We start from the raw sequence: 15262 nt of genomic DNA on the forward strand, positions 1-15262 counted from the left end.
TTCTAGATTCTCATTCCAAGAGCCTAACTCGGGAGCGGGGAAGGTCGCTCCTGGGTAGTCAACTGACTGCACAGTTCCGCCCAAGGCGGGACCTGGATCCAGAAGTGCTCGCAGCTCGCGGGTGGGAGGATCAGGATGACTGCTGCTCCCGGAGCCCGATTTCAACTCCTACCGGGCATAGGAGCCTCTCAGCAGCGCGAGGGTTCGCCCAGTCTGGACCTGGAACCCCCTGCAGCACGACCGTCGCGCGCTTCCCTCCGGAACCAGCTCCCACCGTCAGAGCCCCCTCCCTCGGCCGCTCTGGGCTCAGCCCAGGCTGGGGCGGGGCCTCGGAAGCAGCTGCCCTCGCCCTAGCCAGGGCGGCCCCTCGTTAGGCCAAGTTTTCAAACGGCAAAATCAACCGCGCTGAAGAGACTATGCCTCCTTCTCTTCACTCCGCATCCCAGACGCCTCAGAGAAACTACCTTTCAGACCTTCGCGGCCTCTCCTGCGCCCTCAGCGCCCGGGAGCTGGGTACCCGGGCTTGGCCACATCGACCGCAACGTTCGCGCGCCACCTTGTGTCCATTCCTTTAGCCTCCAGGGACAACCCGGAAACCACGTTTCCCAGCGTGCCGAGCGCCTCTGCGCAGGCGCAAAGAGTTTCCCTCGTTGCCGTGGGAACTTCTCCCCTTCTAGAGTCCCTGCCGCTTGACTCAGCGAAGCGCGAAGGTGTTGTTTCTTCCTGAGGTGCGCTGGGGCTGGGACCCGGTCGGCAGAAGGTCCACGGGGCGGCGTAGGGGGATTGAGGAGAGGAGACCAAGCCGGCCTTGCCTGCGGGACCAGCGCTTCCAAATTCTCTGGGGCGTCCCGGCGCGCACACGCTCCCGAGGCCTCGGCGTTCTGAGGAAAGGGGCTGGCGTGGCGACCCGGGTCCTCCAGGCCGCGATCCGGCTGTGGCCTGCGAAGCCCCGCTCGCCCGCGCCAGCGTCTTGTCACCCCAAGCCGAGGGCCTGCGCGCAGCCGACAGGTACTCCCGGGCGCTGGCAGCCCACGGGGAGGGTTCGCAGCGCAGGTGAACGCGGAGGTAGAATCAGACAGGACAGTGAGTGCGCCCAGAGCTGGATCTGGCTCAGCCGCTGGTGGATTCGGAACCCGGGAGGCCCCCAGGCCCGGTGGGCTTCAGTTCCCCCGCTCTGTAAAATGGGGCTTGGACTGGAATTCTAGGGTCCATTGCGATTCTGTTGCAGAGCAGCCCCTGGCTCTGTGTGACCTACGAGTTTCTTCCTCTGTAAAATACGGAGGCTGACACCGATGATCCCTAACGTCTCTTCCTGCGGTGCAGTATGTTACACACTGCTGGCTCCATTGCCCCTTATTGCACCCCAAGTGCAAGAAGAAAGAAGGGGACCTGGGATGATCTGAGGAAGACTCTCAGCTTGGGATCTAGAGTCAGAGAAACTTGGGATTGTGACTTTGGGCAAAGTTATGACATCTCTTGAGACTCAGCTTCCTCATTTGCAAGATTGGGGATAATGTTAATACTACCTCAGGTTTTTGAGGATTAAATGAGATGACGCATGTAAGTTTTTAGCCCAGGGACTGCATAGAGGAACTGCTATCCCAGGTCCCAGCTACCGTTTCTGATAATTTCTACAACAGTCCCTAGCCACCGTAAGACCTTTTCTTAATTTTTGAATTCACTTTACTTCTGGGCAAGTTCATTCTCCTAAGCAGGACGATTTTTTGCTTTTTGTTCGTTTGTTTGTTTTGAGACAGGGTCTCACTGTCACCCAGGCTGGAGTGCAGTGGCATGATCTCTGCTCACTGCAACCTCCTCCTCCTGGGTTCAAGTGATTATCGTGCCTCAGCCTCCTGAGTAGCTGGGACTACAGGCGTGTGCCATTGCTCCCGGCTAATTTTTGTATTTTTTGTTAGAGATGGGGTTTCACCATGTTGGCCAGGCTGGTCTCAAACTCCTGGCCTCAAGAGATCTACCCGCCTCGGCTTCCCAAAGTGTTGGGATTACAGGCGTGAGCCATCACACCTGGCTAGGCAGGATGGTTTTTTTTTTTTTTTTTTTTGCACACAAAACAATAAACATTTTCTAAAAGTACATACAAACAAAAAGATGCATATCAAACATATTAGGAAGGTTGCACATGGGAAGACGGGGAATAGAGATGGGGGGTGGGAATTAAAGAAAATAAATGAGAGAGGGACTTTGTATGGATCAATGATAATAACTCAATCGTTTATTTGACAAAGAAGAAGGAGAAGGAAGAGGAAGAAAAAGAAAGTGGGATAAAGGATCAGAAAGGGAGGAAAATAGAAAAAATTAGAGTATGACTCCAGGGTAGACCTGTTTTGTTGTCGCTTGGTTGGTTGGTCAGTTGTATTTTTCATATGTTTCGCCATGTTGGCCAGGCTGGTCTCGAACTCCTAGCCTCAAGTGATCAACCTGCCTCGGCCTCCCAGAGTACTGGGACTACAGGCATGAGCCACCACGTCCAGCCCCCACATTGCTTCTGGCCTCTGTGGTAGACCTCCCAGACGGGGCGGCCGGGCAGAGGCACTCCCCACATCCCAGATGGGGCGGCCAGGCAGAGGTGCTCCTCACTTCCCAGACAGGGTGGCCGGGCAGAGACCCTCCTCACTTCCTAGACGGGGTGGCGGCCGGGCAGAGGGGCTCCTCACTTCCCAGATGGGGCGGCCGGGCAGAGGCGCTCCTCACATCCCAGACAATGGGTGGCCGGGCAGAGGCGCTCCTCACTTCCCAGACGGGGCGGCCGGGCAGAGGCGCTCCCCACTTCCCAGACGGGGCGGCCGGGCAGAGGCGCTCCCCACTTCCCAGACGGGGCGGCCGGGCAGAGGCGCTCCTCACTTCCCAGACGGGGCGGCCGGGCAGAGGCGCTCCTCACTTCCCAGACGAGGTGGCGGCCGGGCAGAGTCGCTCCTCACATCCCAGACGATGGGCGGCCGGGCAGAGGCGCTCCTCACATCCCACGCGATGGGCGGCCGGGCAGAGGCGCTCCTCACATCCCACACGATGGGCGGCCAGGCAGAGACGTTCCTCACTTCCTAGACGGGGTGGCGGCTGGGCAGAGGCGCTCCTCACCTCCCAGACGGGGCGGCCGGGCAGAGGAGCTCCTCATAACCCAGACGATGGGCGGCCAGGCAGAGACGCTCCCCACCTCCCAGATGGGGCGGCGGCCGGGCAGAGGCTGCAATCCCAGCACCCTGAGAGGCCAAGGCAGGCGGCTGTGAGGCGGAGGCTGCAGCGAGCCAAGACCACTCCACCGCACTCCAGCCCGGGCAACACCCAGCACCTAGTGAGCGAGCCTCCGTCTGCAGTCCCAGCACCTCGGGAGGCCGAAGCGGGCAGACCACCGGAGGTCAGGAGCTGGAGACCAGCCTGGCCGACATGGCGAAACCGCGCCTCCAGCCAAAGGAGAAAAACGTGGCGCGCACCGGCAATCCCAGGCAGCCCGCAGGCCAGAGCAGGAGAATCAAGGGAGCCGGACGCAGGGAGTCTGCAGCGAGCCGAGTGTACTCCAGCCTGGGCCACAGAGGGAAGAAAAGAAAAAGAAAGAAGAAAGAAAGAAAAAGGAAGGAAGGAGGGAGGGAGGAAGGAAGGAAGGAAGGAAGCAGGATGGTTTTATAGGCTGATTTTGATGGGGAAACTTGAGTCTTTTTACCCAAGGTTGGATGCTCAAGGCCAGTGTTTTGCCTCCCTTCAGCTGTAGGCTGAATTATAGCATTACCACACAGCATTTAGGGAGGATGCAGGCTTAATGCCACATAGTAGGGTGGATACTTAAGATTCATAGAGGATGTGAGTACTTATGATGCAAAAACAGCTGAATATGGAATTATGTATTTACATAAGACTGGTTACTTTCATGGTTATAAGGAATGCATAAGAATTCTATGCTGCTTTCATTGAGTTCAAGCTTTGTGTTAATTGAGAAAATTGTAACAAGGAGTTTTAAATTAATGAAAAAAACTATATATTTTAAAAATCTGGGAACATCCAATAATTTCACAAACAAGCCTTCATTTGTCCAACAAACATCTTTTTTTTTTTTTTTTTTTGAGACGGAGTCTCGCTCTTTTGCCCAGGCTGGAGTGCAGTGGCGCAATCTCGGCTCACTGCAAGCTCCGCCTCCCGGGTTAACGCCATTCTCCTGCCTCAGCCTCTCTGAGTAGCTGGGACTACAGGCGCCCGCCACCACGCCCGGCTAATTTTTTTTTTTTGTATTTTTTAGTAGAGACGGGGTTTCACTGTGGTCTCGATCTCCTGACCTCGTGATCCGCCCGCCTCGGCCTCCCAAAGTGCTGGGATTACAAGCGTGAGCCACCGCGCCCGGCCGACAAACATCTTTATATGGAAGCTATAGTCCATGAATTTTGGTTTTTTTTTGAGGCGGAGTCTTGTCTCACTTTGTCTTTCAGGCTGGAGGGCAGTGGTGTGATCTCGGCTCACTGCACCCTCTGCCTCCTGGGTTCAAGCGATTCTCCTGCCTCAGCCTCTCAAGTAGCTGAGATTACAGGCACACGCCGCCATGCCTGGCTAATTTTTGTATTTTTAGTAGAGATGGGGTTTCACCATGTTGGCCAGGCTGGTCTTGAACTCCTGACCTCAGGTGATCTGCCCACCTCAGCCTCCCAAAATGCTGGGATTACAGGTGTGAGCCACCGCGCTTGGCTTTCCATGAATATTTTTTGAGCACCTACTGTGTACATGGAACTGTGCAGGGTGCTGTGAGGGATATGAAGATGTATAAGACACTCTCTCTGCCCTCAGGAAATACAGTCTAGTAGAGGAGATCAATTATGCATTTAAAACATATAAAATTCAAGTAGAAAGTGATGTGTCATAGAGCGGTCCAGGCTACTGCTCTGAAGATTCAGAGGCAGGAGAGATCACTGCTGAGTCACACTGTATAATGAGAGAATCAAGAAGACAGCTTTTGAACCTCCTAAAGCATGTAAACAATGTGGATATGCCAAGAAGTAGGGAAAAGATATTCTGGGCACCCATTCCATAGCTTTGAGATACGTGAAGGAGAGCTATCTGCAGCCCTGATTAAATGGTGAGCTTCTGGGAGGCAGGGACTAGATTTTGGTCAGCGTTTTCCTCCCCTGATTGGCACATGGTTGCCATGGTAAATATTAGTGAACGAATAGGGGCTGCCAGTTTCCTGTGGAGAGGAATGGAGCTGTGGTCTCTATATTACCCTGAATCTCTTTTATTAGACTCACATGCTGTCTCAGAGCCATTCTTCTAGGGGAAGGAGGCGAATGGGCAGATGATTATGGGGCAAGGGCCATATTGCTGGCATCTTTAGTGCAGTACCAGCTGAGAGCCCAGGGAACAAGGTCTCATCAATGGATAGGGGGTTTGTGAGCCTCTTTCCCTGGAACTAAGGTGAAGAACCATGAGGGAAGGAAATGGAAGCATAGGACCATGCAGCAGTCCTCAGACCAGTGATGGATACTCCCTTGACTCTTGTGTCCATTCTTGGCTTTTCTTTTTCTTTTTCCTTTTTTTTTTTTTTTTTTTTTTTTGAGACGGAATCTCGCTCTGTTGCCCAGGCTGGAGTGCAGTGGTGTAATCTCGGCTCACTGCAACCTTCGCCTCCCAGGTTCATGCCATTCTCCTGGCTCAGCCTCCTGAGTAGCTGGAACTACAGGCACCTGCCACCACGCCCGGCTAATTTTTTGTATTTTTAGTAGAGACAGGGTTTCACTGTGTTAGCCAGGATGGCCTCGATCTCCTGACCTCGTGATCCGCCCGCCTCGGCCTCCCAAAGTGCTGGGATTACAGGTGTGAGCCACCGTGCCCGGCCATGGCTTTTCTTTTTCTATGGCTCCTTCCTAGGGAGATTTCTCTCCCATCTGCGACCCAGTTGGGAGTGAGAAACTGTGTCCACCATGCCAGCAGATTGCCAAGGCCTGCCGCTGCTGCACAGGAAGGAAGCTGGCTTCAGCACACCATCTTCAGGCTGACTTCCAGGGCCCTGCCCTTCTCCAGTTCTGTCCAGGGCTGAACCTGCACTAGGAGCTAGCCTTGAAGGAGACCCCTTAGAGACAGGTGTCTAATGGCCTGTGGAGGGGAGAATGACCTCAGGAGCTGGGATAGCAAAAGTAGAAAAGGTTGAAAGGAGAATGGGTTCAGGACAGGGCAAATCCTCCCAAGTCCTGTTTAATTCATCCAAGGTCTAGATTCCCCCTGGAATCTTTTGTTGCTCAGAAGGTAGAGTCATCCTCAGAACAAGGAAGCTGGGGAGAGATTAAGCAGGTGCAACCAGACAGGGGATAGAGCACAACTGACTGTCCTTTTTGTCCCTAGATATGGGATGCTGGAGGATGTCTGGGGGCCACAAATGCTCCTTCTCCTGGAGACGCAACTCAAGGTGAGCCTTTATACCATCCTTCTGGCAGCCCGTGCTCCCTCTCCAGAGAACGGTTCTTCCTTTTCATCCTCCTTTCCCACTTCACTCCCGCTCCACGGGCCACAGGTAAGGGCCTGCAGGGTGTATCAGGATTTCCTTGTAGCTAAGTGCATGTGAAGCCTGAGTAGCTCCAGGCCTGCTACTTGATAAGAGGTTATGACAGCCCATTGCCCGCCATGGAGGCTTCTGTCCACCTACTTCAAGGGCGTTATGCACTGTGCTCCTATACAATTTACTAAGCACTGGCACTTAAATGTGATCTCATTTGATCTCAACAGCTGTAAGGTCTTGTATTGTGACTTTCACTTTTCCACATGAGGGATCTGATTTCTTAGGTTGTAGGTCAAAGAACTAAATGATGCCACTGAGAGCAGTGATCTTTCCACCACCTCCATAATCACTGACAGGGTGCCATCTGCCTGCTAGTGAGAGCACGGTCCTAGGTTAACCTGAAACTGGACCAAGACTCTCCTTTTTTCCCATTTCAACTAGAATTTCCTGCTCATTTTCCTCAGTGTCCTATCCCAGCACAGCTTCTCCCTGTCATTGGACATGTTTGATCTGAGTTTCTCACTCTGATGCCCTCAGTACATGCTGACTTGTTCTCAGGGCAGCAGGTCCCATCAGAGAGTTTGTCCTCTTCCCCTTGGTTCTGCCAGGTGCACCCTCTCCCAGATAGGCACCCTGGGTAGCTGTGAGACTTCAGGGGATTCTGTATCTGGGTTAGAGAACCAGGAACAGGAAAACTGTTTCCCCCACTGGGTGGGGAAGGAAGTTAGCAAAAGTTTGCCTGATGGGGTTGGCCTGGATAGTAATGCTACACCCTGTGTGACCCTATCTCATTGGCACCCCTGGCAGAGCAGCTCAATGAGCCATAGAGGTAAAGGTGGAAGGTGAGTGTGGTAGGGAAGGTAAAGGCTCAGGCTAAAGGCTAAAGCAGGGTCCCACCTGCTGGCATAACTCAAGCCAGAGCCATGGAGGTGGAGGTGGGAGACAGGTTTGGGTAAAGGAGGATGCGCCTGGGGAGAGGGAGCTGGTTATATGCATCCTACATAATTTATCTTCATATGGCCTGAGAAGGCTTGGAGCTGGCCTGCTTTGCCCAGAACAGCAGCAGCCTGTCTTCCCAGGCAGCGCACACTGCTGTGCAGCTCCTCTCTTGGTTTGGCGGACCGACTCCCATCCTCTGATGGCCCTCGAGAGACCTTTTTCACACCCTCCACCCTGCCTGGTGGCTCAGCTAGATGCCTCCCCCAGCTCTGTCCGCCGTCTGAGATCTGATCATCCCAAATGTTCCTATGCCAGGCTGAACTCTGCCTTCTTAGAATGTCCTCACTGCTGCCAACCCAAAGCTCTTATTTTCAACACAGAAATGGGAAATTGGGAGGGAGGTTGAGTGCCATGGGGCCTAGAGTATGTGGTTTGGAGGCAACCAGTGGAATCATTTTGGGGTCAATGGGATGCCTGAGCTGATAAGCAGAGATCCCCCGCCCCTACTCCCGAATATCCCTGTGGTGGGTGGGGCTGTGTAGAGCAAAGCCTATATGCAGCAAGATCTGCAGGTGGTCTCCACTTGCCCACCCCACCATCCTGCTCCAGCTTCACCCTCACCCTCCACCTCAGCCCTGTTCATTCTTCTCTTCCCTCTTTCTCTCCTCTCCTCCCTCTAGGTAGTGCAAGCAGCAGCTGTTGACCCTTGGGGCACATATGCTTGCCTGGCCTATCTGCACTTGAGCTTCCTACGGGTGCCCATCTTGGCCTGCATACTGCAGGACTTGTGCTTCTGGGCAGATAGCTCTGATTCTTCTCCTCTTCAAAAGGAAAAAGGACTCAGATTAGAAAAGAGGTTAGGGAAAGAAGACTTGGAACTACATGGAGGCTAGATAGGAAGGAACTAGGTTGAAGGGATGCTGTCAGAGAATAACTGAAGGCACCAGGAGCCCAGGGTAGCTGTAAGGGCCTAATGGTCGCTGGGACTGGGTTGTGGAGCCAGGTGAGGCTGGTCTGATGGAGAAGCTGTTCTTGGAAGGAGAATTCTGTTTCTGGCTAGACCCTTGTTTGAGTACAAGGAACTGTGAAGGATCCATTTGACAGGAAGCCTAGGATAAAACTAAACTCATTCTTTTTTCTTACAGCTCACCTCTGAGTCTTGAGCTCCAAACCAGCCCCTCCTGCTGACTTTTCCATTACCGCTAGTCTCCTTCCTATACCCAGATGTAAATCTCAGGGTAACTCTGACTTTCTACATTTAATCAATTATCAGATTCCGCTAATCCTCCACAAAACAGTTGCCTTTTGCCCCCACTTCCTTTACCCAGCCCAACTCCCTGTTCCTACGCCTCAGCTACTGTGATAACCTTACAGCTGGCGATGCCCTTCAGTCTGTCCAGAGCACCTTAACTATGCAGACGTATTCATCCTTTTGCACGTGTTACTCCTATGCCTTTGGTGGTGCTCTCTATTGCCTGCCAAGTGCAGTACAGACTCTATTCTTTTTTTTTTTTTTTTTTTTTTTTTGAGACGGAGTCTGGCTCTGTCATCCAGGCTGGAGTGCAGTGGCATGATCTCAGCTCACTGCAACCTCCATCTCCCGGGTTCAAGCAATTCTTCTGTCTCAGTCTCCCAAGTAGCTGGGATTACAGGCACGTGCCACTGTGCCTGGCTAATTTTTGTACTTTTAGTAGAAATAGGGTTTCACCATGTTGGCCAGGCTGGTCTCAAACTCCTGACCTTGTGATCTGCCCGCCTCAGCCTCCCAAAGTGCTGAGATTATAGGCATGAGCCACTGCGCCCAGCCTAGACTCTATTCTTTTTTTTTTTTGTGAGACGGAGTCTCGCTGTCACCCAGGCTAGAGTGCAGTGGCGCAATCTCGGCTCACTGCAGGCTCCGCCCCCTGGGGTTCACGCCATTCTCAGATCTATTCTTTTGCTGAAGGCCTTTGTCAATCTGATGCCAGCCTACCTTTCTGGCTTTATCTCCCAGAACATCCTAGTATGTACCTTTCACTCTCATCAAACTGGACTACCGACTGTTTCTCGAAAAACTTTTTCCACCTCTTCACCTTTGCTTATGCTTATCTTTCTATCTGGGAGGGTTCCTTCCACCATTCATCTCTCTATTTAAAAATATTTTTTGAGCACTTTTTATTTTGAAAAATTTCAGTGCAGAGAAGTTGAAAGAATAGTACAGTGAACAGTTATGTAACCTACACCTAGATTCGCCAGTTGTTATTTCCATGTTTCTTTCTTTTCTCTCTCTTTTTTTCCTGGACCAACTGAAAATAAGTTGCAGGCATTATGACACTTTACCCCTAAATATTTTGGTCTGTATATCCTCATAATAAGGACATCATCCTACATAACCACAATCTTTTCTTTTCCTTTTTTTTTTTTTTGAGACTGAGTCTCACTCTGTCACCAGGCTGGAGTGTAGTGGTGCGATCTTGGCTCACTGCAACCTCCACTTGCCGGGTTCAGGCGATTCTTCTGCCTCAGCCTCCCAAGTAGCCGGGACTACAGGCGTGCACGACTACGCCCAGCTAATTTTTGTATTTTTAGTAGAGATGGGGTTTCACCATCTTGGCCAGGATGGTCTCGATCTCTTGACCTCGTGATCTGCCTGCCCTGGCCTCCCAAAGTGCTGGAATTAAAGGTGTGAGCCACTGCACCTGGCCAGTCTTAAAAAACAAAAAAAAGTATGGGACTGAGTGTGGTGGCTCATGCCTGTAATCCCAGCACTTTGGGAGTCCAAGGTGGGAGGACCGCTTAAGGCCAGGATTCAAGACTAGCCTGGACAACATAGTGAGATTCCCATCTCTACAAAAATATTTAAAAATTAGCCTGGGTGACAAAGTGAGACCCTGTCTCAAAAAAAAAAAAAAAAAAAAAGAAAAGAAGAAGAACAAGAAGAAAAAAGATAATGTGATTATTAGGCCAGGTGTGGTAGCTCATGCCTATAATCCCAGCAATTTGGGAGGCCAAGGCAGGAAGAGCACTTGAGCCCAGGAGGTTGAGGCTACGGTGTGGTAATGTTCTTGCCACTGCACTCCAGCCTCAGCGACAGAGTGAGAGCCTATTTGTGGAAAAAAAAAAAAATGTTAAAAATTAACTGGTCACCCCAGGCGTGGTGACTCACACTTGTAATCCCAGCACTCTGGGAGGCTGAGGTGAGTGGATCACGAGTCAGGAGTTCGAGACCAGCCTGGCCAACATGGTGAAACCCCGTCTCTACCGAAAATACAAAAATTAGCCTGGCGTGGTGGCGAGCACTTGTAATCCCAGCCGCTTGGGAGGCTGAGGTAGGAGAATCGCTTGAACCCGGGAGGCGGAGATTGCAGTGAGCCGAGATCACGCCACTGCCCTCCAGCCTGGGCAACAGAGCAAGATTCCATCTCAAAAAAAAATTTTTTTTTTAACTGGGCATACTGGTGCATGCCTATAGTCCCAGCTACTCAGGGGGCTGAGACAAGAGGATGGCTTGAGCCCAGGAGTTTGAGAGGCTGCAGTGAGCCATGATTGCACTGCTGCACTCCAGCCTGGATGACAGAGTGAGACACCATCTCTAAAACACAACAAAAAATAAAAATGTGGTAAAATATACATAAAATTTACTATTTTGCCATTTTAAAGTATATAGCTGTGGCATTACGTACATTCACAATGTTGTGTAACTGTGACCACTATCCATTTCTAGAACTTCTTCATCATCACAAACAGAAACTGTGTACCCATTGAATGATAGCTCCCCATTCCCTCCGGTAACCTCAATTCTACTTTCTGTCTGTGAATTTACCTCTTCTAATTACCTCATATAAGTTGAGACACAAGCTGGGCGCGGTGGCTCACGCCTGTAATCCCAGCACTTTGGGAGGCCGAGGTGGGCGGATCACGAGGTCAGGAGATCGAGACCATCCTGGCTAAAACGGTGAAACCCCGTCTCTACTAAAAATACAAAAAATTAGCCGGGCGTGGTGGCGGGCACCTGTAGTCCCAGCTACTCGGGAGGCTGAGGCAGGAGAATGGTGTCAACCCAGGAGGCGGAGCTTGCAGTGAGCCAAGATCGCGTCATTGCACTCCAGCCTGGGCGACAGAGCAAGACTCTGTCTCAACAACAAAAAAAATTAAATAAATAAATAAATAAATAACTTGTTGAGTGGTAAGTTGAGACCATGTGAATATGCTTTTCCCCAACAATCTGTCAGCCATTGGCCTTAGCATTAATAATCCTTGCCTAATTTATTTATTTCATTGTGTTTGTAATTTTTATTTATTTATTTCTTTAATTTTAGAGACAGGGTCTTGCTGTGTTGCCCAGGCTGGAGTGCAGTGACTATTCACAGGCGCAGCCATAGCGTAATACTGCCTCAAACTCATGGGCTCAAGTAATCCTCCTAATAATATGTAATATTTACAAATAGAATTTTTTTTTTTTTTGAGACGGATTCTTGTTCTGTCGCCTAGGCTTGATCTCGGCTCACTGCAAGCTCCACCTCCTAGGTTCATGCCATTCTCCTGCCTCAGCCTCCCGAGTAGCTGGGATTACAGGCGCCCACCACCATGCCCTGCTAATTTTTTTGTTTTTTTAGTAGAGACGGGGTTTCACGGTGTTAGCCAGGATGGTCTCGATCTCCTGACCTCGTGATCCGCCCACCTCGGCCTCCCAAAGTACTGGGAGCCACCACGCCCGGCCGGAATTTTTTTTTTTTTTGAGATGGAGTCTCACTCTGTTACCCAGGCTGGAGTGTAATGGCGTGGTCTCGGCTCATTGCAACCTCCGCTTCCCGGGTTCAAGCTATTCTCCTGCCTCAGCCTCCTGAATAGCTGGGGCTGCAGGCACAGTCCACTACACCTGGCTAATTTCTGTATTTTTAATAGAGACAGGGTTTCACCATGTTGGCCAGGCTAGTCTCGAACTCCTGACCTTGTGATCTGCCGCCCCCCTCAGCCTCCCAAAGTGCTGGGACTACAGGCATGAGCCACCCGGCCTACAGATAGGATCTTTACAGAGGTGGTTTTTTTTTTGGATGGAGTCCCGCTCTATCACCCAGGCTGGAGTGCAATGGCGCGATCTCAGCTTGCTACACCCTCCGGCTCCCAGGTTCAAGCGATTCTCCTGCCTCAGCCTCTGGGACTACAGGCCCACACCACCACACCTGGAGATATTTTATATTTTTAGTAGACATGGAGTTTTGCTGTGTTGGCCAGGCTGGTTTCGAACTCCTGACCTCAGATAATCCACCTGCCTCGGCCTCCCAAAGTACTGGGATTACAGGCGTGAGCCACCGCACTTGGCCTACAGAGGTTTTAAGTTAAAATGAGGTCTTAGAGTGGACCCAAATCCTCTATGACTGGTGTCCTCATAAGAGAAAATTCAGACATAGACACGTACAGAGGAAAGATGATGTGGAGACAGCCATCTGTAAGCCGAGGGGAGAGAACAGAACCTAGAACAGATCCTTTTCTCATGGCTCCCAAAAGGAATCAACCCTCTCAACACCTTGATCTCAGACTTCTAGCCCCCAGAACTGTGAGAAAATAAATTTCTGTTGTTTCAGCTACCCAATCTGTGGTTCTTTGTTATGGCAACCTGTCGTAGTCTGTTGTGTGATGCTGTAACAGAATATCTGAGACTGGATAATTTATAAAGAACAGAAATTTATTCTGTCATAGTTCCAAAAGTGTTCAAGTCTTCTGATTGCACCTCACGTGGCAGAAGGTAGAAGAACAAGAGAGAATGAACTCTGTGTCTTCACATGGCAGAAAAGCAGAAGGGCAAGAGAGAGTGAACCTACTCCCACAAGCCCTCTTCATAGTGATATTAATCCGTTCATGAGGGCGGAGTCTTCATGATCTAAAAAATCGTAAAAGACCCCACCTTCTAGGCTGGGCATGGTGGCTCACACCTGTAATCCTAACACTTTGGGAGGCCGAGGCAGGCTTATTACCTGAGGTCAGGAGTTCAAGACTAGGCTGGCCAATTTAGTGAAACCCTGTCTCTACTAAAAATACAAAAATTAGCCAAGCTTGGTGGCGCATACCTGTAATCCCAGCTACTCAGGAGGCTGAGGCAAGAAAATCACTTGAACCCGGGAGATGGAGGTTGTAAGGAGCTGAGATCGCACCACTGCACTCCAGCCTGGATGACAAAGCAAGACTCCATCTCAAAAAAAAAAAAGACCCCACCTTCTAACACTATTGCCTTGGGGACTGAGCTTTCAACACATCAATTCTGGGGGACACATTCAGACCATAGTACAACTCCAGCAAACTAATGTAGACCTATGCCCAACCATATTAATAACTACTTTCAATATAAACACTCCAATTTAACACTCCAACTAAAAGACAGCAGCCTGGGTGACAGAGTGAGACTCTGTCTAAAAAAAAAAATCAAAATCCAACTATATAATATCTAAAAGAAATATACAGTTGACCCTTGAACAGCATGGGTTTGAACTGCCTGGATCCACACGAGTTCGTTCCTTCCTTCCTTCCTTCCTTCCTTCCTTCCTTCCTTCCCTTTCTTTCCTTCCCTTTCCTTTTTTCTTTCCTTTCTTTCTTTTTCCTTCCTTCTTTCTTTTTATTTTTTTGATGGAGTCTTGCTCTGTCGCCCAGTCTAGAGTGCAGTGGTGTGATCTTGGCTCACTGCAACCTCCGCCTCCCGGGTTTAAGCAATTCTCTGCCCCAGCCTCCCCAGTAGCTGGGATTACAGGCACCTGCCACCACGCCTGGCTAATTTTTTTGTATTTTTAGTAAAGATGGGGTTTCACCATCTTGGCCAGACTGGTCTTGAACTCCTGACCTCGTGATCCACACGCCTTGGCCTCCCAAAGTGCTAGGATTACAGGCGTGAGCCACCACGCCCAGCCAGGTTTTTTTCAATAAATATATTGGAATTTTTTTTTTTTAGAGATTTCCAACAATTTGAAAAATGTACAAACAAACCGCGTAGCCTAGAAATACTGAAAAATTAAGAGGAAGTTCGGTATGTCATGAATGCAGCAAATATAGATACTGGTCTATTTTATCACTTACTACAATGAAATATAGATAAATCTATTATAAGAAGTTAAAATTGGCTGGATGAGGTGGCCAAGACCTGTAATCAGAGCACTTTGGGAGGCCAAGCTGGGAGGATCACTTGAGGCACGTGCTTATAGTCCTAGCTACTCAGGAAGGTAAGGCAGGAGGATCACTTGAGCCCAGGAGTCTGAGGTTACAGTGAGCTGTGATCATGCCATTGCACTCCAGCCTGAGTGACAGAGGGAGACCCTGTCTCAGAAAAAAAAAAAAAAAATTTTTGGTGCTGTATTATATCATAACTGCATAAAATTAGTACATACTGTACTACTGTAATAATTTCATAACCACCTCCTGTTGCTATTGCATTGAGTTCAGTTGTTTTGAGTATCCACTTAAAATACTGTGACACTAATCATTTCTGCATGAGCAGTTTGTCTCTCTAGTAATTTGCCTATTGCAGTAAAAAGGTGATCTCTTGCAGTTCTCATGGAGTTTTCATTGTCTCGTGCAATGCCATCAACCTTGAATTTCGGCATAGGACCCATATGAAGTGCCACCATTAATGCTGGGAGCTTTCCAGGAAGCAGAGAAAAGTTATGACATTTCAAGAAAAATCTGAATTGCTTGATATGTTCCATAGATTGAGGTCTGTACCTATGGTTGCCCACTATTTCAAGATAAATGAATCCAGTGTAAGGACTATTGTGAAAAAAAAAAGAAAAGGAAATTGGTGAAGCTATACCAGGAGGTGTGAAAATCTTGCACTTTTTGCAAAATACCTTTTTTTTTTTTTTTTTTTGTTTT

General features: G+C 49.9%; 1 long non-coding RNA gene across 1 annotated transcript in view; it reads left to right on the top strand.

Annotated features, from left to right (window-relative positions):
• The first annotated feature begins 212 nt into the window (after positions 1 to 212).
• Positions 213 to 15262, top strand: part of LOC129478221 (uncharacterized) — a 52513-nt gene continuing 37463 nt past the window's right edge. Inside the window, exons 1-2 of the long non-coding RNA XR_008656362.2 lie at positions 213 to 728; positions 6334 to 6397. This is a non-coding gene — a long non-coding RNA (uncharacterized lncRNA). The remainder of the gene's footprint in view (positions 729 to 6333; positions 6398 to 15262) is intronic.

This window comes from Symphalangus syndactylus, chromosome 1, assembly GCF_028878055.3.
Source record: "Symphalangus syndactylus isolate Jambi chromosome 1, NHGRI_mSymSyn1-v2.1_pri, whole genome shotgun sequence".
NCBI lineage: Eukaryota > Metazoa > Chordata > Mammalia > Primates > Hylobatidae > Symphalangus > Symphalangus syndactylus.